This window comes from Narcine bancroftii, chromosome 3 (genome assembly GCF_036971445.1).
Source record: "Narcine bancroftii isolate sNarBan1 chromosome 3, sNarBan1.hap1, whole genome shotgun sequence".
Taxonomy (NCBI): Eukaryota; Metazoa; Chordata; class Chondrichthyes; order Torpediniformes; family Narcinidae; genus Narcine; species Narcine bancroftii.
In genome coordinates this window covers 253,289,389-253,312,839 of record NC_091471.1, presented here as the reverse complement: position 1 = coordinate 253,312,839, position 23,451 = coordinate 253,289,389, and the positions used below count along the sequence as shown (strand labels likewise).

Here is a 23,451-nt window from a genome sequence, read left to right as displayed (position 1 = left end):
CAGGTTCAATTCTTTCCTTTCTTTTAAGAGCTCAAAGCTAATGTCTGGATAGAAATTGTTTTGGTCCTTTATATTCCAGTAGTTTATTTTACTTTATCCTTTTCCGCTCTAACATTTTTCTCCCGTTGTGTGACTTTATAACCTTATATTTATGGATCGTGGTTTTTAGTTTAAATAAGGCTTTAGTGCCAATGTTCTATGTGCTCTTTGAATTTCAATTTTGTCTAGTAGATCATCTGCTTCCAAGATTGTTTTTTAGAAGGCAATTAATTCATATTTGAGCAATTAAAAGATAAATATGGAATATTTCAAGGTACAATGTTTACATATTACCAATTGAAAACTTATTTAAAAGATTAACTGGGAAATAGCTTGAGATTCTGAAAAAGTAGCAACTATGAATATTTCATCACAGACACAATGATAATTTAAAAATTTATTACCAACATGTATATCATATTGCAATATGACGAAGAGGATGAAATAAAGTACAAAAAGAAACAAAGCTGGGAAGAAAATATTTTAACACAGAGATAAAGAAGGAAACAAGGAAGAAGTTATGTATAGAAACAATGAGAAACACGACAAATACTAAATAATATATGATACAATATAACTGGCTACATAGATTATTAATTAGTCCACACAAATTAAAATAGTGATACGCAACAGCATGGGATAGATGCTTCCATTGTGAATGAAATGTTCAAAAGTCAAAACTCTCTTAGAAGATCTAAACCTAATAATAAAATAACTCACAAAAAATATATTAAATAATGCAAAGAAATTCTGTTAAATAACATGAGACAAAACATCAGGTCAAAAATTAGACAGAGACCAAATAACATTTATTATGATAGCGCAACCAGTTGCAAAAAACTATATATTATGACAACCTGGAAAATGAAAACAATCCTTAAAATAAAAAAGTGGTATACAGAAATTAACAAGTGTATTCCATTAGAAAAAAAAATACATACAATCTGAAAGATTGTATCCAGAAAGCATAACTTATTTTCCTCCAATTAAACATTTCAATAGAATTTTTAACGGATATTTCCTCACGTTGATCAGCTCCTCCCTGAATTAAGACTGAGTCGCTGCATAAATGCAAGAGTTTGTGCAGCAACTCAGAGCCAAGAGCATGTACATTGTTGGAACAAATTTGGAAACCATAAATAAAATGTGTCTGAGAATGCTGACCACAAACTTTCTTAAAACAACATAATTATTAGAACAATAGATTTAAATATATGTAAGGGGTCGATACTACTTTTTTTCTTTTTTCCGTTTTTTTATCTCTTTGTTTTATTATTTATTGATACTGAAGTGGTGTGAGGAAGTGGAGAGGGATGAAAAGGGGAATAAAGTAGAAATGTTACAATGTATATATTGAAGATGATCATTTTTGAATGTTGTTATTGATATGACACATAATGCAAGAAATAAAATGAAGACAGGTTGTGAGTGCATATTTCAGCCTGGGCAAATCCCTTGTGGCCAATAAAAGAGAACAGGACTGGCTGTCTAATGTTTCTCTTGAAATAAGAGAAACAAAAAGAAACACTGTGGTGACCATACAGAAATAAGTTTTAATCTGGAAAACGAAGATGGGGAAAATATGTTCAGCAAGACAATGATATGGCTGATTAGAATGGATCACATTGCGTCCATTTAACAAGAAATCTCTCTCTGAAAATCGACATGAGCCTTCCTGAGTGGTAACCATTTACCTTTCAAGCACCAAGGTCTGGTGAAATACATCAATGTGAGATTCTGTGCACAGTATAAGAATTGCCAGCAACCAGTCAACTTGGAGGAGTGGAAAAGTGAGATTAGACTGTGAATTAAAGTACTGTTCTAAATTTAAGCACACATACATACATGTGCGCTTACAATAGGAAGGGGGTTAACTCAGGGAGATTAGTAAAAATTTTGTAATATTTTCATGTTTAAAGATAATTAAAAACAACTTTTGATAATAACCATTTGTCTGGTTGAATATCGATTGCTTCTGGGATTTTGGGTCCTCTGGGCTCGTCACAAACTGATGACTTGAACCATATTTACAGGAGCGTCATACAAAGTATCCTATTGGAGGCCATGCAACCTGGATCAGGAAATCTCATTCAAGATGCAAGAAAATGCAGAAGTTCGTGAAATGAACGGTTATCCTACCTGAGACCTTCCCTTCCATTCCATCCGCAATTACTGCTCCCTCAGAGAAGCAGGGGATATATTAAAAGGCTCACCCTACGATGCCGGCACTTTGCTCAACCTCCAACGTTGGGAAAATAAACCAAACGGTTGCGAGATCACCAGCTGATTCAATTTTAAATGATTTTCCACGTTATAAGAATGTTCAGGGAATCACAGACTGTAAGAATTGATTTGACTTGGCTCTGTTTCAACTGAAATTTACCAGCCAATACGCATTGCTCTGCGCTTATTTTCTTCCAGTATTCCATGGATTGGCGTTGGCAGAAGGGAAACTTATCTGGTTTTAAATGCTGGTGGAATCCGATATCCAGAAAGCCGAACTTATTTTACTCCAATTAAACATTTCAATAGTATTTTTACCGGATATTTCATCACGTTGATCAGCTCCTCCCTGAATTTAGACTGAGTCGCTGCATAAATGCAAGTATTTGTGCAGCAACTCAGAAGCAAGAGCATGTAACTGGTTTGGTCCGCGATTAAAATTGGGTCCTTCGCACTGGTAAAGACAAACCGTTGTGTTATTTGCATCCACAGGAAAAATATTAAATAGGTCATCCAAAGCAATATGAAGTTTCCTGATACTGCAAAGAGTAAGATGATGGACTTCCTTCGGCTTTTAACCTCGGAATCATTCTCATCTGCATAATTCTTGCTGCCTCTCAGAACCTTGCGGGCGCTGGTGGCTGCAACAATACGCGCGACCGTCAGAGCATTAAGAAGTGATATCATTAACATTGGGAACAGAGGAGTCAACACTCGATGAATCCACGTGAATAATATCCATCCAGGATGGGTCCAAGCCTGACGTACGGATATACATAACCAATCTGTGTTACCCACAGTAAACATGGGTTCAAATAGAAAGAACCAAGGGATGTTTTTACAGACGAACAGCGGACACACTATTGTTATCACATTGCGCGCTGTTATTTCGGAGCAAACCCTCGTCCTCAGTTTGTGGCAACAAATCATCACATATCGATCAAATGTAAACGCGAGAGTCAACCACACGGAAATATCAGTGGCGGCGTGTATCAGTGTAACCTGGAAAGCGCACACCTGAGTTATGAACAGGAACGTTGTCGGGAAATAATAGTCGTTCACACGATACAGTATCACGTCAACGACAATGACCAACAGATCCGCCGTTGCCATGGCCACGAGGTAGCGAGAGACACACCTGGACAGACCGCAATTCCCCCGCGAAAGGATCACAATGGACATCACGCTAGCTGTTAAATAAGGAAGATCACAAATACATGGTCAGTATATATCAAGTAAGCCCGTTACTTCACGTTCCGAGATTTCTTACTGTGATGGGTTGAGCATCGGCGTTGACCCTACTGAAGAAAACTTAACAGTAGGAAATTTAACAATTGGCCCAACATTTCCCACAGCATTCACATCCGATCTCCAATGTTGCAGAACTCCACTACAATGTCAAACATCCCCGACCAATCATCCACCCTCTACACTTCCTTTGACAATTTTCGAACCCTGATTTACACTCCACTATCCGAAACCTTGCTAACTTTGCAGATCCTATTGATGACAATATTTCCTCACTATGTCTTATCTTACTAGTTCTGCCCGGTGAGCACGGCCACACTTCGACAGGGCTTTGTCTGTACAAGCTGGAATAATTCGATGAAATTGACAGACGAAATTTAATAGAGATAAGTTCGAATTGTTGCATTTTAGAAGGACAAAGCAAGGTAAGATGCACATGGTAAATCGCAAGGCCCTGAAGATTGTGAAAAGAGAGTGAAATCTAGGAATACAGATACATAATTCCCTGAAATCCACACAACGGAATTTCGGGGACAGGAAGGGATATTTTAGTACATTAACCTTCATAAAATAAAATAATGACTTTATGAATTGTCAAAGTTCAGGGATGACGCAAAACCTAGGGTCAATTTGAAAAGGAAAACATTCAATAAATTTCAAAGAGTGTGTAGATTTATTAAGATTTACTAAGATTTTGCCAGAATCCAGGAATTGATTTTATTTATTTAGAATTAATATATATAAAGCAAATAGAAATCATATATCACATTGTTACTTGAACAGAGAGAAAAAGAAAGAAAGTTACAGAATAAAAGCTCATTTATAACACCCTCCGAACACCGGTCCTCTACGTGCCCCAACTATAAACTGTACTAAACTTAAATTACTAATATGCTATCATGAATTATTAAAATATATATATATATGGTTATATCTATATCTAATTATATATACATTAATTTATATTGTTTTAGCAAACATTCGAAAGATTCCTAAAATCATTTCAGACAAACACAATTTATTAAGCGAAGACTTTATTGGTCCAGAGGTTTCAAATGAATTATTTATACATTTAAACCTAATGTCCGAGTGTACGGAATGCAACTCAATTAAAAAACTCTCAAGTGATATGATTTTTTTCTCTCATGGTATACATCTTTGAATTTCTGTTTGCGGACTCCCTAATGTTAAATTGACACCTGATTTCCAACTAACTGCAATGCATTTGCTTGATATCATCAGAGCTAATTAAAAAGAATTCAGATGAAAATCTGATAAATATAATTTAGGAGCTATATTTTCAAAATTCCCCTTCAAATGTAACTCTGGATTCAATGGAAAAATAGCATTCTAAATTTGTTGCAAAAACGTGCTAACAGAAAGCCAAAAATGTTTAACGTTTGAACAAGACCAAATGGAATGATGAAAATTCCAATATCTTCACCACATCTAAAGCATTGCTCGGATATATCTAATTTCCATCTATTAAATTTTTGAGCGATAATGTATAATTCTTTTTTTTTTATTTTTTACATGGTGAATCATATCGATCAAAATATGTACAAACATAACTCATTACACAGATTTATGTAAGATTCATGAATAAATTGGTCTTTCTTCCCTTTATCCCCCATTTCCCTCCTTCCCATCAATTCACCCCCTCCAAACCCATAAATAATCAACATATACAATACCATAAAACCTTAAAACAATATTTTCACACAATTGAAAATAAACATGCTGAATCTAGTCTTTTTGTATTCTTATCATTTTCATTCTCATTTTAGGGGCTGGATTCATAGGCAAGCTCTCTCTGATATGTTCCATGTATGGTTCCCAAATTTGTTCAAACATTGTGACTTTATTTTAAAAATTATATGTTATTTTTTCCAATGGAATACATTTATTCATTTCCATGTAACATTGCTGTATATTCATGCTCCCTTCCATTTTCCAAGATGACATTATGCATTTTTTGCTATCGCTAAATCTATCATAATGATTTCTTTTGCACTTTATCCAATTTGAGGCCTACTCCGCTACTTCTTAAGTTACTAAAAGAAAAAATCTCTGATTTTTTTATTTATTGTTGTAATTTTATTTAGTCTCTGAATTAATTCTTCCCCTAAAGTTATTTACTTTCAAACATGCCCAAGTTGCATATAATGTTGTTCCCATATTCTTCGTATAGTGAAAACACCTATTCGATATTGTTGAATCCCATTTTTAAATTTTAGATGAGTACTATATACCCTGTGTAACCAATTATCCAATAATCCTGTATCATGCATAATGTTGTGATTATTGTCTTCCTGATCGTTCAAGAACATAACTTTTCCCATACTTCATTTTTTTTATCTTTATGTTTAGATCATTTTCCCACTTCTGCTTAGGTTAATAGATTATTTTATTTTATTTATCTTGCATCTTAGTGTACATAATGGTTATCAATCTTTTGATGATCATTTTGTCTGTAATAATGGATTCAAAGCTGTTTCCTTCAGGTAATCTCAAGCTGTTTCCCAATTTATCCTTTAAATAACCTTTCAATTGATGATATGCAAACATTGTACCATGCGTCACTCCATATTTATACTTCAATTGTTCAAAATTTAACAAAGAATTTCACTAAAACGGTTTTCTATTCATTTTATTAGTAGATTTTGCGTCAATAGTAATTCTGGTATTTGATAATTCATTTTTCTTTCTTTCTAAGTGGATCTTCTTCCATGTATTAAGAAAATGATGCAGTACTGCTGAGTTTTTATATTGCACCAGCTTTCATTCCACTTATAAACTAACCTTTCCGGTACCTTTTGCCTTATTTATTCTCGTTCTATCTTAGTCCTTTCTGGTTTTTCCCTTTTCTGGTAAAAACTGATAAATACCTTAATTGTGCGGTTCTATAATATTTTCTAAAATGTGGTAACTTTAAACCAGATTGATTATACTCTCTGCTAATGTATCCAACGCTACCCTTGGATTCCTCCCTTTACTCAAGAATTCCCCAATTATTCTATTTAGTTCCTTAAAGAATTGTTCTGTTAAGGGAATTGGTGATGTTTGAAATAAATATTTTATTCTTTGTAACACGTTCATTTTATGCAGTTTACCCTCCCTATCAACGTTAGCAGTAATTCTTTCCAGTGTTCTAAGTCTTGTTGCAATTTCTTTATTAGTGGCTGATAAGTTAGTTTGTATCATTGGATTAAGTTATTATCTAACCTGATCCCGAGGTATCGGATTGCTTGTGCTTGCCATTTAGATGCTGATTCATCTTAAAAATTCTGTATAGGCTGCATTACTCATTGGCATCTCTTCACTTTTATTTCCGTTGATCATGTACGCAGATATTTCTCCATATTCCTTCAATTTCTTATGTAATCCTGTTACTGATACCTCTGGTACTATTAGGTATACTATAATGTAATCTGCAAATAAACTGATATTATACTCCTTCTTTAAATTAAATCCATTTACTTTTAACTTCGCCAATGGTCCAGCATACAATGCTTTAATCAAATTTATACATTTTCATGGTAGATTGAACTTCTGTAATATTTTAATTGGTTAATACCACTCTACACTGTCAAAGGCTTTTTCTGCTTCTGGAGGAACTGCCACTGTTGGTTTCTTATTTCCTTGAACTGCATCGATTTGATTAATAAGTTTATAGACATTGTCCGCTGTTCGTCTTTTCTTAATAAATCCAGTTTGATCTTGTTTCACTATTTCAGGTAAACAATCGGCTAAGCTGTGCTAATCATTTTGCGATTATCTTATATTCTGAGATAAGAAGAGATACTGGTTTATATGATGCTGGTGTTAATCGATCCTTCCCCACCTTTGGTATTACTATAATTATTGCAGTCTTACATGCATATGGGAAGATTTGTGTTTCTTCTATCTGGTTCATTACTTCCAGGAGAGGAGGAATTAATAACTTAAATGTTTTAAAGTATTGAAAATCCATTTTCTCCTGGTGTTTTATTGTTTAGCAGCTTTTTTCAATACATCCTTTACTTTCCCTATTTCAAATGGTTTTATTAGTTTGTTTTGTTCCTCGCAATTTTGGCAGTTCAATTTAGCTCAAAATTCATCTATTTTATCATATTGCCTCTCGTACTGAGTTTGCTACAATTGTTCATAAAATTCTTTAAAGTTCTCAATAATCTCTGATGGATTATATGTAATATGTTTGTCCCTTTCCCTTGAAGCCAGTATCGTGCTTTTAGCTTGTTCTGTTTTAAGTTGCCAGGCTAATATTACATGTGTTCTTCTCCCATTTTCTAATACTTTTGCTTTGTTTCCATTATGTTCTTCTCTAACTTGTACGATTGTAATATTTTGTATTTTATCTTAAATTAATTGTAATTCTCTCCTTTTCGATATGTCATTCCATTTTACTAATTCCTTTTCTCTACTTACTATTTCCCATTCCAACTACTCTGTTTCCTGTTTTAATCCTTTTTCATCTGAGTCACATAACATATTAGCTGCCCTCTAATGAAGGCTTTCATTGCATCCCGTAATATAAATTTGTCTCTCAATGATCCTGCGCTTATTACAAAATATGTTTTAATTTGGCAATTCCCTGAACTCCCATCTTCTAAGTAGCATGGAGTATAACTATCTATATGTTCTTGGTGGGATATCCTCCTGTTCTATTGCTAATAATAGGGTGAATGATGTGATAGGGGCCTGGCTTTATACTCAGTTTTCCTTCCTGTCCCATTAATATGGGCTGACAAACAAAAACATATCAACTCTTCATTTAAGTTTTTTGCCTATTCTAATAATCTGAACACTTCTTCTCTCTTTGGTGTTGCCTCCTCCATATATCCACAAGTTTCATTTCCTGCATTAATCTTTATTTGTCTTACTTGTTTTTGTCCAGATGTGTCTCACACTGGGTCCCCATACAAACTGATGGAGATAAGGTTCCAATATCACAGACAACTCCATCCTCACCCAACAAGGAAATGTGTGAAATATCTAACATACTACTAATAAATCTTAATTGATATGCTTCATAATAATTTTAAATTTTAGGTAGTTGCAAACCTCCCAAAGCCTACTTCCAGGTCCACTCTTGTTAATGTTACTTTCCATAACAATTCTTAAAATACTTTATTTGAATCTTGAAAAAAGAATTCCAGTAGAGAACAAGGAATCAATTGAAACAAAGTTGATGGATGAGCCATCATCTTTATTGAATCTGTATGCATCTATCGTTGACAATGAACAGCTTGTGTCTGAGGCTTTCTTAGCTTTAGGCGAAGATAAAGAGAATATTTTGATTGGGGGAGACTTCAATTGTGTTTTAGACCCATTATTGGATAAATTTCTGAAAGTGTTGAGAAATTTTAAAGCAGCAGTTCAATTGGTTTCTTTGATGAAAGAAGTGAATGCGATAGAGGTCTGGAGAAGATTAAATCCTACTTCGAAATAATTTTCATTTTATTCTTCACGTCATGATTCATGTTCTAGGACTGACTTTTTTAGCCTCAATACATTTGCAAGCAAGTTTCACTCAAGCTGAATATAAGAGTCATATAATTTATGAGCATTCTTTGCTGTTTATTTCTTTGGTGGAGCCGGATGTTAATCAATCTATCTTTCATTGGATATTTAAACAAATGATATTGAAAGAAATGGAATTTGTAAAATTTATTAAGGATCAAATTGCTATATATTTAGATTTGAATAAGAATACAGTCCGTAGTAATTTTATTGTATGGGATGATTTCAATGCATTTCCATGTCGTCAAATGAAAGGAAAATGAGAAATTTCTGGGAGAGTCTCAGTCGTTGGATAAACAAATAGCACAGTTGCAAAAGAAATTTCAGAGGAATTCTACAGAATAATAAGTCTCTCTTTGACAAAATTGAAGCTAAAATATAATATATTGCAAACTAACCTATATGACCATTTGATTGAAAGATCGAAGCAATGTTATTATGAGTTAGGAGACAGAGCGCATAAAGTCTTGGCATGGCACTTGAAAACTGTACAAGCTCCAAGGATTATTAAACCTGTGAGGAAGGATAATTCAGTTGCTTTAAACCCTCAGGAAATTAATGAACAATTTTGTCATTTTATCAGAAGTTAAATGCTTGTGAGGGAGTGTGAGACGATGGTTCTATTGAAGAATTTTTGCCAGAGTTAAACTTACCAATAATGAAGGAGGAGGATGTGAGGAAGATGTATTCTCCATTTAAGGATTTAGAAATAAAGGATGTTATTCAACAAATGCCTAATGGGAAGTCACCAGGATATGATGGATGTTCTTAATCACGTAACTCAGGAAAAAGCTTTCCCAGACTCATGTTAGAGTGCAATAATAAATGTTATACCAAAATAAAACTGAGAGCCTTTGAAGGTTTCTTCTTCTCTCCCAATTTCTTTATTAAATTAAATTTATTTATTATTTAATATTTATTTTAAAATATTTATTTATTGTGGATTATAAAACAATAGCGAAATTATTAGCAAATAGTGTAGGAAAGTATTTTCCTCAATTAGTACATTCTGACCAGCCTGGTTTTATTAAAGATAGGTATGCTTCGGATAATATTCTTCGAGTGGTTTCATTGAAAAATGCTTCACGTCAGCAACCCAACTTACCAATGATAGTGTCAGTAGTTGCTGAAAAAGCTTTTGATAGGGTCAAATGGAATTTGTTATTTAAAATTTTGTAGAAATATAAATTTGGAACCTTATTAATTGGTTGGGTGAAGGCATTATATAATACTCCTGTAGCAAGGGTGGCGTCAAAATGTGAATCTTCTTCCTTTTTTATATGAGCACGTTCAACTCATCAAGGTTGTTCTTTGTCGCCAGCACTCTTTGCATTGGACATTGAACTGATAGCTCTGGATATCAGACAGAATGAGAATATTACAGGTATAAGGATTGGACAGGATGAATATAAGATTAATTTATTTTCTGATGATTTTTTGATATATTTAAATAATCTGAAACAATCTTTAATTTATTTTCAAAATTGTTTTGAATTATACGGTAAATTTTCTAGACATTAAGTGAACTGGGACAAAAGCTACCAATTTGTGAAGGAAATTATGATCAATTACGATCAATCTAGGCAAATTAGTAAATTTTGATCGACTGATAAAATTGAGTAATTAGGGATTATGATAGATGTAAATTTGCAATCATTCTATAATTTATATTATGTACCATTAATGAGAAAGATTAAAGTGCATTTGATTAAATTGAAAGATTTACCTTTATCTTTAATAGGTCGCTAAATTGTATACAGGTGAATATTTTTCCACGAATTCAATTTTGTTTAATACCTGAATAAAGTTTATGGTATAGAAATCCGCCATGTCTGAAACAAGTATTCGTAAATACTTAACCACATTGCTAGACCATATGAACTAAATATCCAGTTTACATTGTGAATACTCACCTTGTACTAATTCCATATCTTCAGTTTTATCCCAATTTATTTTACAACCAGAAACTTTTTCATAATCTATCAGTTGATTTCAAAGTCCAGATAATGAGAGTTGTGTCTGAGCCAAACATACAAAAACATCATCCGCAAATAATCTTATTCTCAGTTGATTTATCATAAACACTTTTAACTGTTCATCAATACAAATAAATTGTTCAACAAGTTCTATATTCAATGCACTGGCCACGTCTGAAACAAGGATAAATGACTAACTAGCCTACTTGTTCTATGGAACTTAAATGATTTAGATATTTGTCTATTAGTTAATACTTTAGCTTGAGGACTTCTGTAAAGTGCTTTAATCCAATTTACAAAATTAAATCCAACACAAAATTTACCTAAAACTTTAAATAAATAATTTTTTCGAAGATTTCAAAAGCTTTTTATTTCACTTATTACAACTTTAGTCGCCTCTTTGTCCCTTAAACAATAATCTTACTATATCCTCAGATGTTTGTCTTGTTTTTAAGAAAACTGTTGATCAATATATATTAAATCACAAACGGAATATTTATTCTATTTGCTGAGATCTTCGCTATAACTTTATAAACAATGTTATACAATAAAATTGGTCGACATTAAGGTGATCTTAAAGGATATCTGACTTTGTTAGGTATAACCATAATTCTCGCCGTTGAAAAGGTTTCTGGAAGAAGGTATGAACTCCACGGAGAAACACCAAGGGGCACCTCCGTTTGCGAAGATGTTGGCACTGAGCTACAATACTAGCATAAATAAAGTAATTATTAAGTCTTTAATTCCTTAACAAACTTCCACAGGAAATCCATGCTCTCATGGAGACGTACGTTCTGTAAACATTTAAGTGCTTTCTTAACTTCTTGTTCACTAAATGGTCTATCAAAATTGTCTTTATCTTCGTTATTCAGAAAGTTGCATTAAATTTTGAACAGTGGCGGCTAAAATCCAAGTTTTGTCCAGATAACTGCCGGAAGAAATCACCTCTTTCAAATTCAGGTGCAATCACTTACCCGGGACCCCGAACATAGCCACAATCGGGTAGTAAATCATAATTGTCTGAAACATTGGAGGCAACGATGAAAATGGATAGGCAATGAGTGGAGCCCTCATCTTGACGATGATGGGGAGTGTGAAAGAGACAGCTCTGTGCAAGAAAGTAGCAGAGAGCGGCGAGATATACTGCCTTCATCTATCCCAGGATCATCAATAAACGGTCATTGATATTACCTCCTGAGAAATGAGCGTCGCAGAAACACAGCCAACATTCTTGTTTGTGCCCAACGATGCAGATGCAAGAATTTAAATGAACCTTTGGGAATAACAAACCGCGGTACAGTCAGCAGAGAGAGAGCACAGCGCCACCCGTTGCCCAATACGTGACGCCCCCTTTCTTTTTCACCCTCGTCCGACCCACCATGTTCATCAAACTTCCGATTATCTCCATGACAATGTTATGATAACCGTTATCAATTCAGGAGGGGAAAGTGGAAGGGAAATTCTAAACTCCACTGATTCGCTTCAGCACGAAAACCAAGGTGACAGATTTCCGTCATGTTTCTGCAGTCGGACGCGAACCTCTGCGTCAGTAGTTGCGCTGGATTGTTTATTTTAAAAATTTAATCATTAGATTTTAAAATAGTGCAATTCAGCACAGTTCAGGCATCCCAGCCCCCACATCAGCGCCGACGCAATGAACAATTGAAACTTCGTATCTTGTCCAAGAGATTTTCCCATTCGCGTGTCCTGCAGACCTGACCATGACCAATATGTAAGTCTTGTCTGCATTAATTGAAATGTGATGCAAAAGTGACTGCGCAGGCACTTGTGATAAGTATTGAGAATTTAAAAATTATTTGTCATTCTTCATTATCTGTGGGGAGGCGTGAGAGTATCCTGAAAAGCTGTTCCAACAATAGCCCCCGCCCTCTCCCACATCTCTAGTTTTGTGAAGTGCTGCTCAGAAGGACACTTTCTGCACGCAGGAGCCCACGAAGTGGCCATTGGATCTACTACAGTATGTTGACACCGACTATCATATCCGGATAGAAATACCATTTATGATTTATATCCCCACCCCTCCACGCCAACCCTCAAACCCCGCGAAATATTCGAGGGCCTGTTAAATGTCTCTCGAAATTAACTCGGCGATCTACTTCCACCACCTTCAGCCCACTGACATCCTTTCGCCTCCCATTTCAGATTCGTGATACACTTTCACCCAGTTCTTAAGCAACTCTCCAGAAGTACATTGTTAATGACTCAGCATTGATTTGTAGAGTTTCCACATGCCCACTGGACTACTCAACTCAATCCACATATTAATTAAGCCTAACATCCATTAATCCTCTTCTCATCTTGGTGGTTTGACATTCCAAATTGCATCACCGCGCACTTATCACGTTCAAATCCATTCATCTAGTTCAGTGCAAGAATTGTTGTGCGAAAAATGGATTGGCATGTGAAATTCTGACAGTGTTAGTATTAGAATGTAGTTTGCTCTTCAGGTGAAATCATGTGATTTTGCAAGCAGAGATAGTAAAACGGGCTTTTCAAAGAGAGAGCGAGATAGACAGAGAGGAATTCTGTTGCACTGTTCATCGGCAGGAGCTGGGACTGGAACATGACAAGCTGGCAAGCTTATAGAAAACCCCATTTTGAAGAAAGGTTGTGAGTTTTTAGTTCTTAGCTCAGTCTAATCCAAGTTTTCTTTGCAAATACAAAAGGGGATGCTACATTTGATATAAGGGAAACAAAATGAACTCTGTCGTGATGTGAATGAATGAGGTTATCAACCCTTTAGGGTTATCAACCCTTTATGGGCACGTTTCTTTACAAGACACAGAAGTGGTTCATAGAAAGGAGTCCGTTTGAGTCTAGCGACAAACAAATCTCTCTGTGAAAAATGTCAACAAACTTCCTGAGTGGCAACTACTGACCTTTTCAGCACCAAAGCCTGGTGAAATTCATAAATGTTCAATTCTGTGCACAGAATAAGAATTCACTGGAAACAGTGAACTTGGCGGAATGAGAAGTGAGATTGGACAGTGAATCAAAGAACCTTTCTGAACTTGTACACACGTTATATACCAATCTGTTAGAATTAGAAGATGGCTAAATTGGGATAAGTTACCTTAAGAGTAATAAGATAAATTTGATACTGTTTTCATGTTTAAATACAATTAAAAGCAACTTTTGTTTAAGTATCCATTTGTCTTGGTGAATTTCTATTGCTGCTGGGATGTGGATTCCTCTGGCACATAACGATATCGTTAACGAGATGGTGGTCGGATCGAGTCAAGACCCTGCGTCCGGTCTCTGCAGCTGATACCAACCCCTCAGAGTGTCTCAAGCAGCCCGATTTTTGCAGGTGGAATTATACCATAATTATCCATTCGTAAATGTCGCGTGAAGAACAATAAACGCCTTCAATTTAATATATGTGTTTGACAAGAATTAATTTCCATGACCACCTAGTCCCTCAGCATTTCTCCAAGAATCAACATTCAATCTCGTTCAATAAATCAAAATACTGAATTACGGAAGATTTGCTGGATGTTGCCAGGGATGTATCAGCCTAACGTGGGGTCTGAATGTTAACTTCTCGCTCAATGTCACCAATATGAAGGAGCTGCACGATGATTTCCACTAGATGGGTAAACTACACTCTTCTGTTCCTATCATCGGAAATCAGTGGGTGAGAGTGGACAGCAAAGTTTAAAGGAAAGCATTTATCCAATAAAGTCGCCTTATTGACAGAGAAGATTAGGCATGCACACATGCATCTCACCTTCTTCAGTCATGCCAAATTTGCCATGTCAACTGTGACAGAAGAGCTCGTGCTTTATATGTGCTATTATATATCATAATAGATATGATTTTAGGAGATAAAGTGATCAGATAATAATCTTGCTTTATATTCCATTTTTAACTCTGCCGGATCTGTGCCAATAACAAAATCACATACAAACACTTCGAAACTATCTCATTTAAAATACTGGAACTCAGCTAAACCTTGACAGACCTGCTTCGAATTCCTTTCCAAAAAGCTGTGGGGAGTGCCTAAGAGACTTAGAAAACAGATTGTTGTTTTGAAAAGCAAACGATGAAAGAAATTGGAGGATTAGGTTTGGACAACTGTCTGTTTGAGTGGTAGTTGCTTTTCGAAGAGTATCCTGAGGTTTTGTAAGCAGGGAGAGTAAAATGGGCTTTTCTCTGACAGACTGGATTCAGTTCTGCAGTTTTCTTACAGTTCAGAAGCTGTAGCTGTCTAGAATAGGACAAGCTGGTAAACTTCTGTAAAACAGTTGATGACGGGTTGTGATGTTTCATATTTTAACTTTTTCTCTGCCAGTTTTCTCATTTTTTCTCTGTATCTTGACTTTCTGCTAATTCCTTTTCAATGATTGTTATCTCTTTTTCCAACTGTTCTCCCTCATGATTATATTCCTTTATAATTTTATTCATATAGCTAATTCTTTTTACTCTAATAAAAAGCCTTCATGGCATCCCATCAAATCAATTAGTACTTTCCTGATTCCATATTTATCTCGAAGAAAATTTTAATTTGCTTTTCAATATATCATTCGAACTTTTTTTATTCTTACAATGTAGGATTTAGTCTCCATCTACATGTTTTTTTTCTGGCGCATCCTTTTATTCAATTGTTAATAATATGTGAGAGTGATCAGATAATAATCTTGCTTTATACTCCATTTTTAAGTCTGCCTTGGATCTGTGCCGATAACAAAAACATGTCTATTCTTGAATAGGTCTATTGTATACTTGAGTTGTGTGAATATTGTCCCTCATTTTGGAGTTGGTTCCTCCACTTATCGCTTAGTTTCATATCCTGCATTTCTTTTAGTGAAAATTTAGTTAATGTATTCTTATTGTTAATTGTCTTCCAGTTTTGTCTATCATTGGGTCCAGGTTGAAGTTGCAAGATATGTCCCCATGTATCTGCCATTTTTCTGCAGGTGTGTTGCATATATTGCTGATCTTCTTTGTTAAAAGCATAGATGTTTAGTAAATTCCAAAATTCAGAATATATCTGGCACTTTGTCATTACATATCTACCTGCTGGATCAGTTATTATTCCTTTTATATTGATTGGTAGATTTTTGTTGAGTAATATAGCTTCTCCCCTGGATTTTGAATTGTATTATTATTCTACTACATGGCCTACACCATCTCTATTCATTGTATTGTGTCCTATCTCCGTTAAGTTTGTTTCATGCACAAAAGCAATCTAGAGTCCAGACGTGTAATCTCGACCTCTCTGACCAGACCTTTAATAACCCGTTTTAAACTCTTTTTTTCAGGTTTAAATTTTTTTAAACTTAGTTTAAAGTATCAAGGAATTGTTATGCCTATTAATGGTAAAAATATTAAACATTAAGTTCAGAAGAAACTACATTTTCGGAGTGTTGAAGATTTAGAGCCTTAACAGTCTGCTACGACTTCAGGTTTTCTTTCTTTCAAGCCTAAACCACAGAGATTGCCTGTGGGAGCTTGAAAAATGACCACTACTCACCAGGAGAAGGTCATCGCTGGAATTACCCGTTCTCAGGAGGAAGGTCCGTGTGCCCCCGATGTGGATCCCGATCCTGGCAGCCTGCCGACTTTAACGGAGGGGGCACGCAAGAAGACGATTCCATTGCTTGAAATGCCCCAGGAAGTGTTCCAACCTGAATATCTTGATCTTTTCCGTGAGTTTTGGAAGCAACAACAGGTTGCGGGAGTAGAACAGCGTCGGTCCCCTGAGGAAGTCAGGGTGCCGTCGCTGGGAGTCCAAACCCGCAGTAAAACTGTTAAACTGCCTGTTGTTGAGATGCAGCAGGAGCTGCAGTTACCTGGTTCTGAGACTACGCAAGAGAAAGCAGGTCTGAGCATTTCTGAATTACAATGTAAACAGCTAAGTCTTATCATTCAGCCTATGCTAAATGAAATGTCTCAAAGGCTCAGTTTGGAACTGGATACAGTTAAAATACGTGTGGAAGCATCTTGTGCGGATTTTAAACAATTTCAGGCTGGTTTTTTGAAATGTCAACAACAAGTGGCTTCTAATACAGAAAAAATGTTGAAGGTGTTAAAGAATTGCAAGAACTTGAGAGGGAGTTAGAGATGAAAGTAGATTATTTGGAGAATCAAAGTAGAAGGAATAATGTGAAGATTATTGGTTTGCCAGAAGGTATGGAAGAACAAGATCCTCTTTGTTTTTTACCAAATGGATTCCACAAATACTGGGGCAGGAATTTTTCTCTGCAGGTCTGGTATTGGAAAGAGCTCATTGAGCTTAAGAAGAAGACCTCTGCCTCATCAACTACTGAGACCCGTGATAATTCGATGTTTGAATTATTTGGACAGAGAAATGATACTTCGTTTTGCAGTGCAAAATGCGAGACAACGACAAGCCCAATTAATGATTCAGAATAGTAGAGTTTTTTCTATCCTGATTTGACTCAAGACGTTATTGAGCATCAGTGTCGATTTAATCCAGTTAAATAAGTTTTGTGGCATAAAGGTTATACGTCTACTTTTCGCTATCTGGCAGTGTTGAAAGTGTGAATCTGTGGAATGCTCTGCCACAGAGGGTGGTAGAGGCAGATTCGCTGATCATGTTCCAAACAGAGTTAGATAAGACACTAGTGGGCAAAGGAGTTAAGGGTTATGGGGATAAGGCTGAAAATGGGTACTGATGGTAGTGATCATCCATGATCGGTAAAATGGCGGTGCTGGCTCGACGGGCCGAAGGGCCTACTCCAGCTCCTATTGCCTATTGTCTATTGTTTTGTGGAGAAATTCAATCTCGGTTTTGTGAGAATTAGCGTGAAGCAATGAGTTTTGCTGATTCGTTGCCAGATGTAAGAAGACAAAGATGTAGCCGACCATTGTCTCCTAAAGAAAACTCTGGTTGTTCTGGAAATGGAAGAAACAGCAGAAATGGGAGAAATGGGAATAGAAAGAGTCCATTTTCTTGAAATGGGGTCGTCGAGTCTGGAATTTCTTGGATGAATAGAAGAACTTTTTTATTTTTACTTTATTATTATGTCATTATGATATCTTGTTGTTATTCTTTGTTTGGCTGGGGAGGAAGACATTTGCTCTATGTTCAACTAGTCATACACATATATATATATATATATATATATATATTATTAGTTTGTAATATTAGTAGATATATCAAAGTTGAAGTTTGCTACTTTTAATGTTCAGGGTTTAAACAGTTTGATTAAGCATAAGAGTACTTTTATCAAGTTCATCTATGGTAAAACGAACTTTTAGTTTGGTAGAGATATGATTTTACCTGAAATGATAAAATTTGAGACTTTTGGCGCAATGAGATGAAATATTGTTTAATAATGGAAAACATTACATATGTTTCACGAATAACAATAGCTTTTTTAATTTAATATGTGGTTGTTATATTCAGAATATTTACATTTTGATTTATATTGACTAGATTTTAATATGTATGCTTTACTTTATTTTTTTCTCTTTTCTTTATGGCTCTCCTTAGGAGAGTTGGCTGAAAGAGGGGTGGGGTTTCTTCCTTTTTTTTCTTTCTTTTTTTTATATATATATATATATATATATATATATATATATAAAATATAACGTTCATGATTTGTTTATTGTTATATATGTTACTTATTATCTGTATTTTTAATGAATAAATAAAATATAAAAAAACAAAAAAGATAAACTGGGAAATAGCTTGAAATTCCGAAAAAGTAGCAACTATGAATATTTAATCACAGACACAATGATAATTTAAAAAATTATTACCAACATGTATATCATATTGCAATATAACGAAGAGGATTAAATAAAGTATAAAACGAAACAAGGTTGGGAAAAAAATTTTTTAACACAGAGATAAAGAAGGAAACAAGGGAGACGTTATGTACAGAAACAATGTGAAACACGAAAAATACTAAATAATGTATGATGCAATATAACTGGCAACATAGATTATATATTAATGCTCAGATATTAAAATAGTGATACCCAACAGCAACGGATAGATGTTTCCCTTGTGAACAAGAGACTGGATCAACATTACATACAAATTGGACATGTTCAAAAGTTAAAAAATAATATACCAAATAATCCAAAGAACTTCTGTTAACTAATATGAGACAAAGCGTTAGGTCGAAAATTAGACAGATACCGAATAACATTTATTATGATATCACAACCAGGAGCAAAAAAAATGTATTATGACAACCTGAAAAGTGGATACAATCATTAAAATACAAAAGTGGTATGCAGAACTTAACAAGAGAATTCCATTAGAAAACAAAAATACATACAATCTGAAAGACTGGTGTACATTATGCGAACAAATTTGGAAACCATAAATAAAATGTGTCTGAAAATGCTGACCTCAAACTTCCATCTCTTAAAACAACATAATTATCAGAACAATAGATTTAAATATGTGAAAGGTGTCGGTACTACTTTTTTCTTTTTTTGCTTTTTGTTATTTCTTTGTTTTATGTGTTTTATTATTTATTGATTTTCCAGATGTGTGGGGAAGTGGAGAGGGATGAAGAGGGGAAAAAAGTAGAAATTTCACAATGTATATATTGAAGATGATCATTTGTGAATGTTGTTATTGATATGACACATAATGCAAGAAATAAAAAGAAGACAGGTAGTGAGTGCATTTTTTAGCCTGGGTAAAGCCCTTGTGGCCAATACAAGAGAACAGGACTGGCTGCCTACTGTTTCACTTGAAATAAGAGAAACAAAAAGGAACTCTGTGTTGACCTTAAAGAAATGTTTTAATCTGGAACGCAAAGATTGGAAAAATATGTTCAGCAAAACAATAATATGGCAGATTAGAAGGGTGCAGATTGCATCCATATAACAACAAATCTCTCCCTGAAAACCGACATGAGCCTTCCTGAGTGGTAACCATTTACCTTTCAAGCACCAATGTCTGGTGAAATTCATCAATGTGAGATTCTGTGCACAGTATAAGGATTGCCAGCATCCAGTGAACTTGGAGGAGTGGTAAAGTGAGATCGGACTATGAATTAAACAACTGTTCTAAACTTTTGCACACATACATACATGGGGTCTTACAATTAGAAAGGGGTTAAGTCAGGAACATCAGATAAATGTTCATACTATTTTTATGTTAAAATATAATTCAAAGCAACTTTTAATAATAACCATTTATCTGGTTGAATATCGAATGCTTATGGTTTGTTTTGGGTCCTCTGGGCTTGTAACAAACTGTTGTCTTGAACCATACTTACAGGAGCATCATATAAAGTATCCTATTGGAGGCCATGCTACCTGGTTCAGGAAATCTCCACTCAAGACCGAAAGAAAATACAGAAGTTCGAGAAATGAACTGTTATCCTATCTCTGACCTTCCTTTCAATCAAATTACTGCTCCCGCGGAGAAGCAGGGGATATATTAAACGGCTTACACTCCGCTGCTGGCACTTCGCGCAACCTCCATCGTTGGGAAAATAAACCAAACGGTTGCAAGATCACCAACTGATTCAATTACAAATGATTTTCCACTGTAATAAGAATGTTCAAGGAATCACACACTGAAAGAATAGATGTGACTTTGCTCTGTTCCAACTGAAATTTACCAGCAAATACGCATTGCACTGCGCTTATTTTCTTCCAGCATTCCATGGGATAATAGGTTAGCGTTGGCAGAATTGAAACTATCTGGTTTTAAATGCTGGTGCAATCCGATATCCAGAAAGCCGAAATTATTTTCATCCAATTAAACATTTCAATAGTATTTTTAATGGATATTTCATGACGTTGATCAGTTCCTCCCTGAATTTAAACTGAGTCGCTGCATAAATGCAAGTATTTGTGAAGTAACTCAGAACTAAGAGCATGTAACATTTGGGAATAACAAACCGCGACACATATAGCAGAGAGAGAGCACAGCGCCACCCGTTGCCCAAAACGTGACGCCCCTTTGTGTTTCACCCTCGTCCGACCCACCATGTTCATCATTCCTTCCAATTTCGGCATCTAAAGTGTTGATTATCTGAATGAAAATGTTTTGATAATCCGTGACCATTACATGTGGAGACAGTGGAAGGGAAATGCCAACCTCCATGGATTCGCTTTTGCACGAAATCAAAGGACACAGATTTCCGTCAGGTTTCTGCAGTCAGACGCTAACCTGACGGACAGCAGTAGCGCAGGATCGTTTAATTATGAAAGTTTAATCATTAGGTTTTAAAATAGTGGAGTTCAGCACAGGATCAGGCACCTCAAACCTCACATCAGCGTCGACACATTGAACAGTTGAAACATAGAAATTTGTCCAAGAGGTTTTCCCATCCGCGTGTCCTGCAGACCTGACCATGACGAATATATAAGTCTTGTCTGCATGAACTGCAGTTTGATACATAAGTGACTACGAAGACGCTTATGATAAATAGCGAGAATTTGAAAATTATTTGTGATTCTTCATTATCTGGGGGAGGCGGGAGAGTCTCCTGAACAACTGTTCCAACAATAGACCACGTCCTCTCTCTCTCACACACACACACACATCTCTAGGTTTGTTATATGCAGCTGAGAAGGACACATTCTGCACAAAGGAGCTCAGGAACTGGCCATTGGATCCACTACATTGTGTTGACATCGACTATGATATCCAGTTAGAAATACCAAATCTCTCCACATGATTTGTATCCCCATCCCACCATCCTCACTCGCCGCACATTCACGGGCCTGTTAAATGTCTCTGGAAATTCACTCGTGGATCTACTTCCACCACCTACAGCGCACAGGCATCCTCTCGACTCCCAGTTCAGATTCGTGATACCTTTTCACCCAGTTCTTGAGCAACTCTCCAGCTGACCTTTGTGAATACCTGACCCGCAGTCGTAATCAGCCAGTGGCCTCCGTCGGTTCCTTACCACGACTCACCAAGTCCGCTGAATGTGCGTTTCTTCAGCCGCAGAGCCCTTCATTGGTCCAGTGTCGTGGTCAACAACTCAATTCTCATTTTCAAACGTGTGTTGTTCTTCCACATTTCTGGTGTCCTGTGATATTCTACTGCTTCCATGCAGTCTGCAGCACCTCGGGGCTGCTGCCCAATACATGTGTCACAAAGAACATAGAACACTGCACATAAAGCTTACAAACATTTATTCATAAAGGCCCAGGAGAGATGAAAATGTATCCATCTCCCCATTTGATTAGATACTAAAATGCGAAGATAGTGTGTCTAAGATTGTGAATGTCTAAGATTGCGCAAATTGGGATTGTACTCGCTGGAGTTTAGATGTTTGAGAGGGGATCTCATGAAGATATATAAAATTCATGCAGGACTGGACAGAATAGATGCGGAAGGGGTTTTCCGATAGTGGTGGAGTCCAGAACCCGGGGCCATGTTTCGAGGATAATAGGCAAACAATTTAGAACCGAGATGAGGATGAATTTCTTAACCCAAAGGGTGGTAAATCTGTGGAATTCATTGCCACAGTGAGCAGTAGAAGCAGATTCATTGAATATATTTAAAAGGGAATTAGATATATTTCGTCAGTATAAGGGTATTAGGGGTTATGGGGAGAAGGCAGAAAAGGGGTAGTGGACTTCAAGATCGGCCACGATCTTATTGAATGCTGGAGCAGGCTCGAAGGGCCGAATTAACTACTCATGCTCCTATCTTCTATGTTCCTACGTTTCTATACAGATTGATTCATTATAATTTTATTCATCAATTATATTTAACCCCGGTGAAGAAAGTTCAATATGTCACTTCATATTTTTGTTTTAGATGTCATATGGAAGTAGGAACTTTCTTACGTTTGGTTGGAAATGTGAGACAGTTTAACAGTTTTTGGATAATATTAAAGAACTTTAGAAAGTTATATTTAAATTTGAATTTCCATTTTACCCAATAATATTTTCATTGGATAATACTAAGCCATTATGTTTAGAGTTAAAGTTAAACAATTTCATATTGCTATGAAATGCCTTGCAGTTACATGGAAGAATGATATTGAATTGAATATTCAACGTTGGCATGCAGAGATGAGGTCATGTATTCCATTAGAGAAGATAACATATAATCTAAAAATAATTATCTATGTGTTAATGTTTGGAGCCCGTACATGGATTGAATGTGTTCAAATTGTTAAAATATTTCCCATGAAGGGATAGGGTTTTCCCCAACTGCGATCCATACCTGCATGTGTTGGTTTAGTTCATGTGCTCCATTATTGTTTCCATTTTTTTTTATTTTTGTGACGTTTAATAGTGGGTTGGATGGGTTTGGATGGATAGCCATGGGTGTGTGGTTTTTGTGGGATAAAATAAATATTATATTGTTTATATATAAATTATATTTTCAAAAAAATGCACTAAATCATTCCTACCTCATAACTCCCTATTTTATATTTATCCATCTGTCTATCCAAGTGTCTCCTAAGTGACACATACTCTACCTCGATTGCTGGTAAGTCATTTCATTACA

At 35.6% G+C, this 23,451-nt stretch overlaps 1 long non-coding RNA gene across 1 annotated transcript in view; it reads left to right on the top strand.

Moving 5' to 3' along the window:
* Positions 1-3,418: 3,418 nt before the first annotated feature.
* The window catches only part of LOC138758552 (uncharacterized), a 77,464-nt gene continuing 57,431 nt past the window's right edge, over positions 3,419-23,451 (top strand). The window contains exons 1-2 of the long non-coding RNA XR_011354333.1: positions 3,419-3,482; positions 3,805-3,935. This is a non-coding gene — a long non-coding RNA (uncharacterized lncRNA). The remainder of the gene's footprint in view (positions 3,483-3,804; positions 3,936-23,451) is intronic.